At 34.3% G+C, this 11,783-nt stretch overlaps 1 protein-coding gene and 1 long non-coding RNA gene across 3 annotated transcripts in view; one reads left to right on the top strand and one right to left on the bottom strand.

Annotated features, from left to right (window-relative positions):
- The window catches only part of LOC135844758 (uncharacterized), a 126,865-nt gene that overhangs the window by 60,415 nt on the left and 54,667 nt on the right, over nt 1-11,783 (bottom strand). The window lies entirely within an intron of this gene.
- Nucleotides 3,420-5,180, top strand: LOC135844723 (uncharacterized). Its single transcript, XR_010558621.1, has 3 exons — nt 3,420-3,792; nt 3,929-4,093; nt 4,575-5,180. It is a non-coding gene; the product is annotated as an uncharacterized LOC135844723 (long non-coding RNA).

The following is an 11,783-nucleotide window of genomic DNA, read 5'->3' as shown; positions in this document are numbered from 1 at the left end:
TCAAAAATAACAAACGAAAATATATATGGTACGTCATGTTCAAATAACATGTGTTGAGGTAGATTATTAATAAACAGGGTAAGTACTAAGTAAGTATGTACCTAATTTAGGTATGTAATAATCCAATTTCGACCATGAGGGAGACAGTAGGACCGACTTTAAAAAATGAACAAAATCACCTAAGTATCTACCTATTATGACTTTTTGCCTGATTTGCAAGTTGAAGAGGCTACATACAAACGATTATCAGTTTCAAAAAATCGCGAGGAAACCAATTTTTCACAAACCATTACGTAATTTTTATACAATTTCTTCAACTTTTGGGAAGTTTTTGGGGCAGATGGAAGCATTAGCAGGTCCGAATCAGAAAAATACGTCTACATTCGCATTCAACGCTCCTAATAACCTAATAAGTAGACCATATGTCACGCTATTTTTTCAATTTTCAGAAAATTTGGGCGACGAATAAGGCGACTAATGAGGGCCATTGAATAGTCCAATAAAAAAAACCACTAATAGTATTCGTATTCAGCGCAATCGAAAACGCAAAAAACAATTAATATGTCATACAATATTTTAATTTTTTTTTACATTTTTACAAACCAAAATCTTTGGATTTTGTATGTACAACCCCCTCCCCTCCAGATCTTGCGAATCCCATTATGAAAAATTCAAAGTTGTAAATAATCATGAAAGTGTACGCTATGGGCAAGATTTCAAAATTTTACCAAAGTAACCATATTGCTGAAATTCGGTAAAATATATGATATATTTTCAATGACCCGAAACGATTGGAATCGATTTCAAACGGTTTTGAGCAGTTCTGAAGCCTCGAGCACATTTTTGAAAGTTGAAATTTTTGCAAAATTTTAGCCAATGAAGTTGGATAAGTAAAAACTTCATTTATACTCTATAATTATAACTCGCCAAGTTGACTGGAGGATGTTCTGAAGCGTTCTGGCGCCTCCAGCCAATCAGCCATATTTTGGAAATTCCAGATGTTCAAAAAGTGTCATAGAAGCCGTCCAAAATAAACTTTAGCCTTCATAAACGCGTTCAACTGCATGTCAGTGATCCGTTTAACCAATTACACGTCAATTTTTCAAAATCGATTTCTGTCAGTCTAAAACACTGTAGGTAGGTAAGGTACGCATATTTTTCACATTCTCGATGATGAAATCGCCGGAAAACCGATTTTCGAAAAATGATGTGTAATTCGTCAAAAATAGTCACTAAAAAGCACCAACTGTATTTGAATCGGTGGGAACGGAAAGGTAACAAGTCACATTTTTGGAAAAAAAATTGTTCACGGATATAGGGGTTTCAAAGTACGGCGGATCGACTGGTGATGTCAGATTTCCGCAAAACTGCCGGGAAAGTGGTATTTGGGCGCAGAAAAAGGGCGGATCCGCATTTATGACTTTTTTGTATAAATATTCAAATATTCAAATAATTTATTGCTGTAAGAGACCGCAAGCGGCATTTACAAGTCATGTTACAATATTATTACACGGTATTGCCTATTGAGCTACTCTACAACATTAAAAATACAATAAAATGAAACGGATAGAAACAAAACAATAAGATAAAGTAATGGATACATATACTTAACTAATTAAATAGGGTTAGAGTTTAGGAACTCATCTACATCATAAAATGACCTTTTTAGTAGCCATTTATGAAGAGCTTTTTTAAATAGCTTTGTATTATGAATATCTCTGATTTGTGGAGGGAGACTATTAAAGATTTTGACTGCCATAGTATCTATTCCTTCCCTGTTCACTTTAGTACTCATTTGATCAGCAAAGATTGAGTTTACCCCTCTAGTATTATAAGTGTGGGTCAGTACTGAAGGCTGAATAATATTTTTTTTTATCATCAGTGATACCTGTAGTATATATAGGGATGGTGTTGTAACAATTTTTTCATCAATGAAGGTTTGTCTACAGGATTGGGTAGGGGCTAAATTGAACATTGTCCTAATAATTCTTTTTTGGATAAGGAATATCCTATCTAGAAGGGTTTTGTTTCCTCCCCAGAATGCAAGTCCATATGACATGAAAAATAACTAACATTTTTGAGAAGACCATTTTTTGAAATTTAAGTTAATCTCTGAACTGAAAAATGATGAAAAAATTAACAACTTCGGCAAAAAGTCTTAGAACTCGAGGGGTTTTTGGTCAATTTAAACGAGATAGCAGTCTAAATGATGTACTTAGATGTAGAATCAAGCCCCATTCGTGCCCGAGCAATTTCAAAAGAAATTTTGTCGATTGGGTGCAGAAAGGGTCTAAGTCCCATTTGTTTAGGCAGCAACAGCGCCGGCGCACGTGAATATTTTTTTTTCTAAACAGAGCTAAAAATTGTGTCTTGGGGTCCTCTTTCAATGACCTTAAGCATGTTTACCAAAAATTTTTGATTTTCAAATAAATCAGTTTTTTGTTATTCCTGAAAAATGCGAAAATGGACTTGGCCCCTTTCCGTTCCCACCGATTCATTTATAGACGCTAAAGTAAATTGTGACGGTTTTAAATGGGATTTTTTTCGAAAATCTGGAATTTGCAAAATATTGGCGGTGGGCCGGTGGCTCTTAAACAGCTTGGAATCATTTTTAGTCAACTAAGCCTGTTGAGATTAGAACAGACATGAAGTAAATTTTAGCTTTGGAACTTCATTGAGCAAAATTTTGAGGAAATTTCAACTTTCAAAAATCTGCTGGAGGCTTCAGAACGGCTCAAAACAGTTAAAACCCGCTTCCAGTCGATTTGGGGAGTCAATAATAACTAATTTCAGCTGTCTAGGTCAATTTGGAAGAATTTTAATATTTTTTCTTTCGTTATTGGCAGGATAGGTACTCATTTGTGCAGGGGGAGCACTGGTCGAAGGTTGACTTACGAAGTACCCATGAATCATGGAGGCTTCGTAGGTGAAGGTGATTGATTATCCTCAAAAAAAGCATAAATCATAAAGACATTGAAAATTTTCACTGACGAAGTACCCACGAATCATGGAGACGTGGATTTTCAGGAATTAATTTAATTCAAAGTGTACTTACATACAAACATACATACCTACCAAAAAGTGAATCAGAATACTTCATAAAATCGCGAATTCTGCACGAAAACAACACATCATTAAACCATTCGATGAAAAATTCAATTTTATTCAACCAAAGTCCTCTTCACGTAAAATTTACGTATAAATTTGCTAATTTTCACTAAAAAGTTGAAAAACAGAATTTCTCCCATGTAGGTAGAGGTACGTACCTATACGTAACCAAAAATTTTGAAATTAAAATGGAAAAAAAACAGTGGGATGTACCAAGTGCTATGACGTCATCAATAAGAAGTTTCCTATTCTGGGGCAATATGGTTTTGAATGATTTGTGTTTCTACATTAAGTCTCGTAATAAATGATTTCTCATCGTTTTTTTTTTGATTGGTTCATTTTACTGAACGTATTCTTTTTTCCTATCAAGTATGTGTTCAGTTCAGTATCTATGTTGTACTTTTTTCTTTGTTAAAATGTTGTAAGTTTTTTTTTGCTCTTGGGTAATTTATAGAATTTATGAAATACTAACATTTAAATACAGCAAAGGTTGAGTAGACTGCTTCATTCTACAAGTGAAATTGAGAACTCAACAATCCTCGATAGCAAAAATCATATAACTAGATTCAGATTTCTTAAAGAACAGTGATAGCCTAACAATGAGTAATTACAGTTTTGTTTTAATTTTCACGTTTATTTTGGCCATTACCCACTATGTTTTGGCGTTTATTGGTGACTCAATAGGTAAGAATTTTACTTATGTACCTACCCATTTGATGAAAAGCAACAATATGTACATTGTGAGCGAATTAATATACGTACGCCTAAGGTTGTTCGCGTAAAAATCAATCATGTTCTAATTGACAATTTTTTAATGTAGGAAAACCTATAGAATGTTACAAGTGTAAACATGATACCCGAAGTCCAGATCCAAACTGTGTAAACGTAAATGAAAAAACCACTAAAGAATCCGGAGCTGACTTTTTCTCACTCACGGAGGGGCACGGATATGCTAAATGCTTATACACCAGGAAACCAGAGAAAGGTAGGCAGTAAAATACAAAACTTAAAAAATGAGTGGAGTTCTATTATTCCATGAAGCGAAGCGTTAAAACAGTTTTGATCGTTTTTATAGAATTTTTGAACACATTTACATAAAGAAAATTACCCACCTTAATATTCTGTAAAACATATCATCCACTTTTTCAAGTCTCCCAAAAAATTTAAACTTTTTGCATAGCAAAACCGCCACAATGCAACTGCCAACTGTTTTTGTTATTGAGATTTGAGGTTCACCAAAAAATTGCGCAGTTGCCACAATGATTGTCTTTCAACGTAATAGATACCTTCATTTGGCCTTTTGTGATTCCATTCTCAATAGAAACGTTTCTGCTCTTTATTTTTTAGCATTTAATAAACAGGAAAGAAAATATGAATCATTAAAATGTAGGCTAAAAGGAGTAAAATAATCTACAACAAACAAAATTTTATAAGCTATTACCTAATGTAAATGTTTGCCTTTTCAGCTGGCGCATATGCTATAGAACGAAAGTTGGTTTTCTTACCCGATTCTCATGTTCTTATGGATAGCCTCTATTGCAGACGAATTCGAGAAGAAAATTTAGGAGGAGAGTGCAAACTTTGTGATACAAATCTCTGCAATTCAATGTCAGGTGGCCCGGCACCACCACCTCCAACCACCACCACCACCACCACCACCACGTCACCATCAAGGGCAGAATCGATTGAAATTACAGTTTCAGATACTCACTACCTCTGCTATCCAAGGCTAAGCTTGTATGCAAATAACACAAAACCGTAACCAAACCCCAAACAACCGCCATGTCATCACCTCAAAGTCCAACCACAATATCACCAACAAACACGTCATTACCACAGATGGAACCAATTGAAATGTGGAGTAAGGGTATTCTCTACCTCTGTTATTATCAGTAGCGATTTTTGATGAAAACTGTGAACTTTGGGCAAGCGCGGATTGTGCAAAAACTAGTGTTATCGGATGGATTTTCGTGGGGGTTGGTTTATTTTACTCATTCTACAAATAAAAATTAAAAAATTATAATAACTTTGACTATTCTTTAGTAAAAAATATATAACAATAATAAAACCAAGGATGTTTTTCTATCAGTTTACAGTACAATCATGAACATTGTTTTTTAATAACCATATTGGCATTTATCCTTTCCAGGGAAAGTCTTGTTCTATGAATGTACTCTAGGAAGGAACGAACTTCGCTTCAGAAAAATTTCATTAGGTATAAACAAAGCATTAGCCAATCAGATTTTTTCATTCTTTGAAAGATTTGGATCCATGAACAAAACCTCAATTTTACCCTTAGAGCATTAGTACGTATAGCTACATGCTCTAAGATTTTACATACTTCAGGAAGCAAAAATGTTGTTTGGTTGTCTCCTGTTGACAAATGAAATACCAAACATACGAGTAGATATACTTACATTTTATTCAGAGAAATTTGCTTATTATTAGCCAATAAATTTTCTTTTTTTTAATATCCCAAAACAAAAGAACTAAATTGTGCATCATAAAGTTTGTTTAATAGGTACCTAACAAAATTGAGTATACCTACCCGTACCTGATTTCAACAGCCAAAGTACTGTCAAAATAGGGTGTACCTACCCAATTTTATTAGGTGTAAACAAACTTTATGATGCACAAATTAGTTCTTTTGTTTTGGGAAATTGAAAAAAAGAAAATTAATTGGCTAATAATACCTAAGCAAATTTCTCTGAATAAAATGAATATCTATGTTTGATATTTCATTTGTCAACAATCTTACATATCCGGAGCTTACATTTCTGTGTTTTCAGACAGTTTTTTTTTTGTCTATACACACATTATGTGCGAATTCAGACCATTTTCTCACCTGAATCAGACTAATGACAAAAATATGCAAATTAGCTTGTAGGGTAGGTAAATATTTTGATTTTTTTAAATACCTTACACGAGTGTTAGATGGCACCCTACTGACAGTGAAAAACGCGATGCGCTGGTGAGCTCACCGGCGGCGGTAGCTATAAGTCCTACCATTCTTCTTCACAGCGTGAAAAGGAAACTAAATTAAATAATTTCTAAAATGGATTTCAAGGACCAGAAAAAAAATTAATTTAGATGAATTTGGGTTCGTTAGATATATTTAAATTTTGCTCCTAGCCTTCATCCCCGAGGGTCAACGTTTGGATTTACAGCTAAAATAAACACAGAGAAATGGATTTGGGAGGTCGAAAAACATTTACTTTGATGCTTCATTCGCCAAATTGAAAACTTTCAATTTTTTCCCCATTTCCCTCCCTGAAAATCAAATGTTTAACTTGAGATACCTACATATGCCTAAAAGTGACCCCAGAAAGGAAAACTTCAGATTTTTTATTGTACTTTATAATTATTTCATCAGGCTTAAGTATTCCCCTGACGAAAGGGAAACTTTAAAATTACCATTTTCTGACATTTTTTCAATCTTCAGAAAATTTGGGCGATGAATAAGGCGACTAATGAGGGCCATTGAAAAGTTAAATCAAAAAAATGAACCAATATTCGTATTTAGCGCAATCGAAATTGCATGCAATAATAATATGTCATACAATATTTTAATTTTATATTTTTACCAAAATCTTCGGATTTTGTACAACCCCTTCCCCTCCAGATCTTGCAAATCCCATCATGAAAAGTTCATAGTTGTAAATAATCATGAAAGTGTACGCATCCTGGAGTTTTTCGAATTTTCACATTTTCAAATTATACAGCTCCTAAATTTGGCCAGCTTTCGAAAATTAAACATTTAAAAAAATCTCAACCTTGAACGTTTGAAATTTTTGACAAATGTTTTTGAAGCTATTTTCAGTTACATAATGCATACTTACGTATCTACTTACTATAACAGACAACATACCATATACACAATTTTTTTCAGTTTTTGCAATTCCGTGCTATCAGACTCCAAAGTTGGGCATTTTGACGAGAAATTTCAATTACTGAAAGAAAACTGCTCACCTGCTACAAGAGGGGGATTAGGAAGCCAATAATAGCGAATTTTCATCTTTCCTAACATAAGGAAACCAGATTTTAAAAAATACATATAAAAAAATGCTGCGTAAAATCTGAGCACTTGAACCTAAATCTGAACAAACTTGACATGAATTGCCAGATTTTTACAGAGATTGTGACTAGAGCCTTTTTTGACCAATTCGGACTCAACTATAAAAATCTTCCTCCTCCCCCAATCATCCTCTTCCTTTCGATTTTTCAGTAAATTTTCAACATTTAACCAACCAAGTTGGACTACCGAAGTGAATATTGACGATGGATATTCACGATCACCAAGTTGACATTCTCGTATTATTAAATCTCTACACCTAGTCATCTCTAAACAGTATAAGGACAAACTGATGAACAGATGGAGTGATAATGAATCATTTGAACCTAGATTTTGAAAAATGAGCACTGTATGTAAAGATTTATACAATTTATTGTCAGAATACACCGGTCTTGGCTATAAAGACCCCTTCTTTACATCGGTAACAAGAAGCTCGATTTAATACTCGTTTCAATAAGTACACGGACATCTCTAATTGATCGATTCAGTCCGATTCGATCGGATGACTGCAAATACCGCGAAGGCGATTCGTCGACTATGGACGCCGGCCAAATAGCCTGCGGTCAATAGGACGACTTATAATTTTTTCATGTTTCGCCCACCGAGTACACTATCTCGTTTCCGTACACTAATCCCACTTGCTTACATTTAAAAAAATAGAAAAAAAAACTACCCGACACTCGACTATGGTAGGTGTGACATTTCTTACGTCCTTTTCCCATCTACCATCCACGTCTGAATTTTTTTCCATCGAAGACCGAGACCGGGATGCGACGAATGCACCTATATGGTATATGACGTCATGTACGCCGACGATCTAGACCGGATCATTGGCGTTTTCGATTAAGATTTATGTAAAATGACGCTAGCTGAAGCAGAGCAGAGCAGGCGAATAACAACGCTCCTTTTTTGAAAATCTACCACACGGGTCATCGTCTTCTTCGGCATATGACGACAACCGTTTCGCTTCGCCAACTGTGGATCACAGCGCACGTGGGTTGATTTGGCGATACCTCATAATATGCATGGTCGGTGAAAATTAATTAAATTTTCCGCACAGTCGTTCAGTGGGTGTAGATTGTTTCTACGGAGTGGCGAAAAAAACACCAGGTTATGAAATCGTTTGTACCAGGGAGTTCGTTCATGGTATCTAACAGCATTTTTTTTTTTTTTTTGAAAAAATGCCTAATTTTTCACTAAATTTTTAGAAAGCTCTCTACTCAACCCTCCCCCCCCCCCCACACAAAAATATCAAAATCAAATTTTTCATAGGAAAGTTCTGAAAAAAATTGAAATTGGGAGAAAATTTGTGTATAAAGAATTTTTTAATTTCAATCAATTTTTTTCAATAATTTGAAAGTTTTTGTTACGCGTCTGAATTTTTTCATTTTTTCACTACGTTTTTGACACCCGAAGGTTCCTGAACAGGCTGAAACCACTTCCAATCGACTCAGTACCTATATTAAAAATGAGGCACTAAGTAAATTCCATTTCAAACAACTCAATTGGGTAAAACGTTGTGGAAAACAATTTTCAAACGTCTTCTAGGGTGCTCCAGAACTACCACTCGAAATGGTTCGACACGTTTCCAATCGATTTAGAGGGTCGGAAACAGTACACACGCCAAATTTTAGCTTTCTTGGTCTATGTATTTAGTAAAATTTTAATTTTTTTCCATTTTTGACCCAAGTTTGATTTTTTAAGAATGCAATCAAAATAAAACTCGTTTGTGGACTCAAAAATTTGATCTACTGTTTCCAAATTCCTATTCGTTAAGTCAGATCACCTAAATTCATCGATGGATAATTATTTCAGCTGTTTTCAAATTCCGAGATTAATTTCTTTTTTGATTTGCAATTGAAAATAAAAGGTCACAGGTTTGAAGTGACTTACGTACGTATTTTTTCTCATAAGAATAATTATCAAAATTAGGTAGGTACTTACAACTTATTCTCATACGCGAGTTCATATTCTATCAGTTTTGGAAGGAAATTTGTACTCACCTGAAACAAAGAAAAATTGAGGTGGATTAATTAGTTATAAAATTATTGATCAATCAACAGATATAATAATATGTATTAGGTATATAAAATAATAATGGTCGAAAGCCAAAGTAAAAATTCTGACGATATCGACGTTTGATATAGAGCTAGAAATGAATGTTCACCAATAAAGTATGTATAAAAGTTGTAAAATTGATTGTGAAAATTACTCAGAAATATCAAAAATTGATGGACCACCGGAAAACGACCAAAATTTGAGAAAATGCTTCATTTGGGTTAAATTCTGCACAGAATGCTTAATTGCTTACGTTAGATGAGGTATTGAAAAATACGAGGAATTAATCGGAAATTCTCAAAATTGAATGATGATTTGGCAAAACTGCAGAAAGTGTCATATAATTTGTCAAGTTGACTCCCCCTCCCCACTAATTGAAAATTACCATAAGCTGATCATGGTATCTATCGGAATTTCTTTTGAAAAAATCACTAACAAAAAAATTACATTTTTATCTCTTATTTTATTTTAAAAATTCACCGTTTTACTCCACAAAATCTTCAATTCCACCCCCCTCCTACTCTAAAAAACATCAACTTGAGAACTTTTTTTTGTCAACGGGGGGCCAGTTGGGAAGTTCGTGATACATAATTGGGGATTTCTGGTCATCTGCCTTCCTCCTCCTTCAATAAGGAAGCATTCGCTACGACTCTGAATGATGAGTAAAATCCAAAATTCGTTCCCAGAAGCTGCTGAATTTTAAATAACCCGGATTTAATCTGCTCGTTATTTTTCTTGTACAAATTTTTTAAAAATTCAATTTGTGCTAATGATCATTTTAAAAAAAAACTCTTTCTCAAAAGGACCATTAAATAATTAAGGGGGAGAGTGGGCTCGTGCTTTGTTACAATTCATTGCAAGTATGCGAGTGAACAATTTGCATCAACGTATGAGTATTTGAGTAAAGACCAAAATCAACTAATTTTAAGATTTCTCATACCTATGTATAAAATACAAAGAGCTATTCTAGGAGGTCAACTTAGTTTTCAAGAGAGTGGGCTAAAATCGTCCTGAGAGTTTATTTTACTCAAAAGAGACTTTTTAGAGATCATAGAAATCAAAATTTTAAAATTTTCAAGTTTTATAGAGAATTTGTATTTTAAAAAATTTTTGAAAATTGAGGGGCCCACTGCAGCCCGAGTTTTTTGAAAATGGAAAAAAATAAAAAATAGGGAATTATTTTCTCATCATAGGTTACTACTTTAGTAGTAAGGAGGGGGGGGGGGGGAATCTCAACTCTCAGATCTTCAATTTCATAATCCACTATTTCAGTTCAAATTGAATCAAAAAATGTATTCAATCGATTCTAATCGCCTTCTCTGGAATTCACCGGTTGTTGTCGCGTGAATTCTTCTAAATCACACCGACCATTAAGAAGCGGGCTGTCAGAAAGCGTCATTAAAACTGGAAATGTACTCCTATGATAATAATGCTCTCAAGGTCTCGTCCGTCGTCAGCATATTAAACTGGGCAACGAGCACGGCGCCGCTGCAGTGTGCATCAATTAAATGGTTAAAAAAAAGAGAAAAACTTTCACCGAACAATTTGTCGTCAGCCCTGAACATCCCCACAGAGACCAGAGTACGGTCTCACGTTGTGTCAAAGTAAATAAACTCTATACTCGAATAAACGAAAAATTAAACGATATCATCATGTTATCGATCTGATCTTACATTTAAAGACTTTCACCTTTAGGTCAACATTAGATTTCAAAAAGAAAAACCAACCATTTTATACCTAAATATACAAAACGAATGAAAGTACTCGTACCAACCTACCAACACCGCCAGCTAGTACACCTAGCGAATCATCGCAGCAACAAAAACAAAATAAATTCAACTACCTTACCTAGTTTTACAATTTTAGCAAAACAGGCTCCTATTTGCAATTGAAATAAGGACTGTAGCCTGCAATCTATGTGCAAATAAATATCCAAGCACACCTATTAGACCATCTTGAGTACCAGTACCTAGACCCTAGACTTACGCAATTACGCATACAACAAACATACTCATACCTAGTCCACAGTCAAGGACGAATTAATCATAATTCCCCTAACACAACGCACACAATCACGTATTGTATGAAATACGATAATTGTTCGTGTATTTTTCTTTCTCGTGCGTATTTAGGTATTATTTAATTATGAACAGTAATTCTGTATAGAATGTACTTTTACTTTTTACGGTGGAATGCAAGATGTGAAACGAGTGAAAAATCTTTAGGTACCTATAGCCGTTAAATCGAAATATTTTTCCAATCAAAGAAGTACATAATCTACATTTAGAATTAATTTTTTTGAAGATGCAAGGCTTGCACTCAGGTCCCCCCCCCCCACAAAAAGTACGAGCAGCTTTAATTACCAAAACAGCTCGAAAAGGTGACAAAACCTAGAGTAAAAAATTTCAATGCAGAGAAAAATGAATCAAAAAAAAAAAAATTTCAAAAAAAGTGCCAGACTTCCTCCTCCCATTTAAAAACATTAAAAATTCAACTTATCCATAAATTTACCATCTCTGCTTTAGAATTTATCTGAATAAAATTT

The sequence above is a fragment of the Planococcus citri genome, chromosome 1, assembly GCF_950023065.1.
Source record: "Planococcus citri chromosome 1, ihPlaCitr1.1, whole genome shotgun sequence".
NCBI lineage: Eukaryota > Metazoa > Arthropoda > Insecta > Hemiptera > Pseudococcidae > Planococcus > Planococcus citri.
Note: the sequence above shows the minus strand (reverse complement) of the source record. Positions and strands in the feature narration are given on the sequence as shown.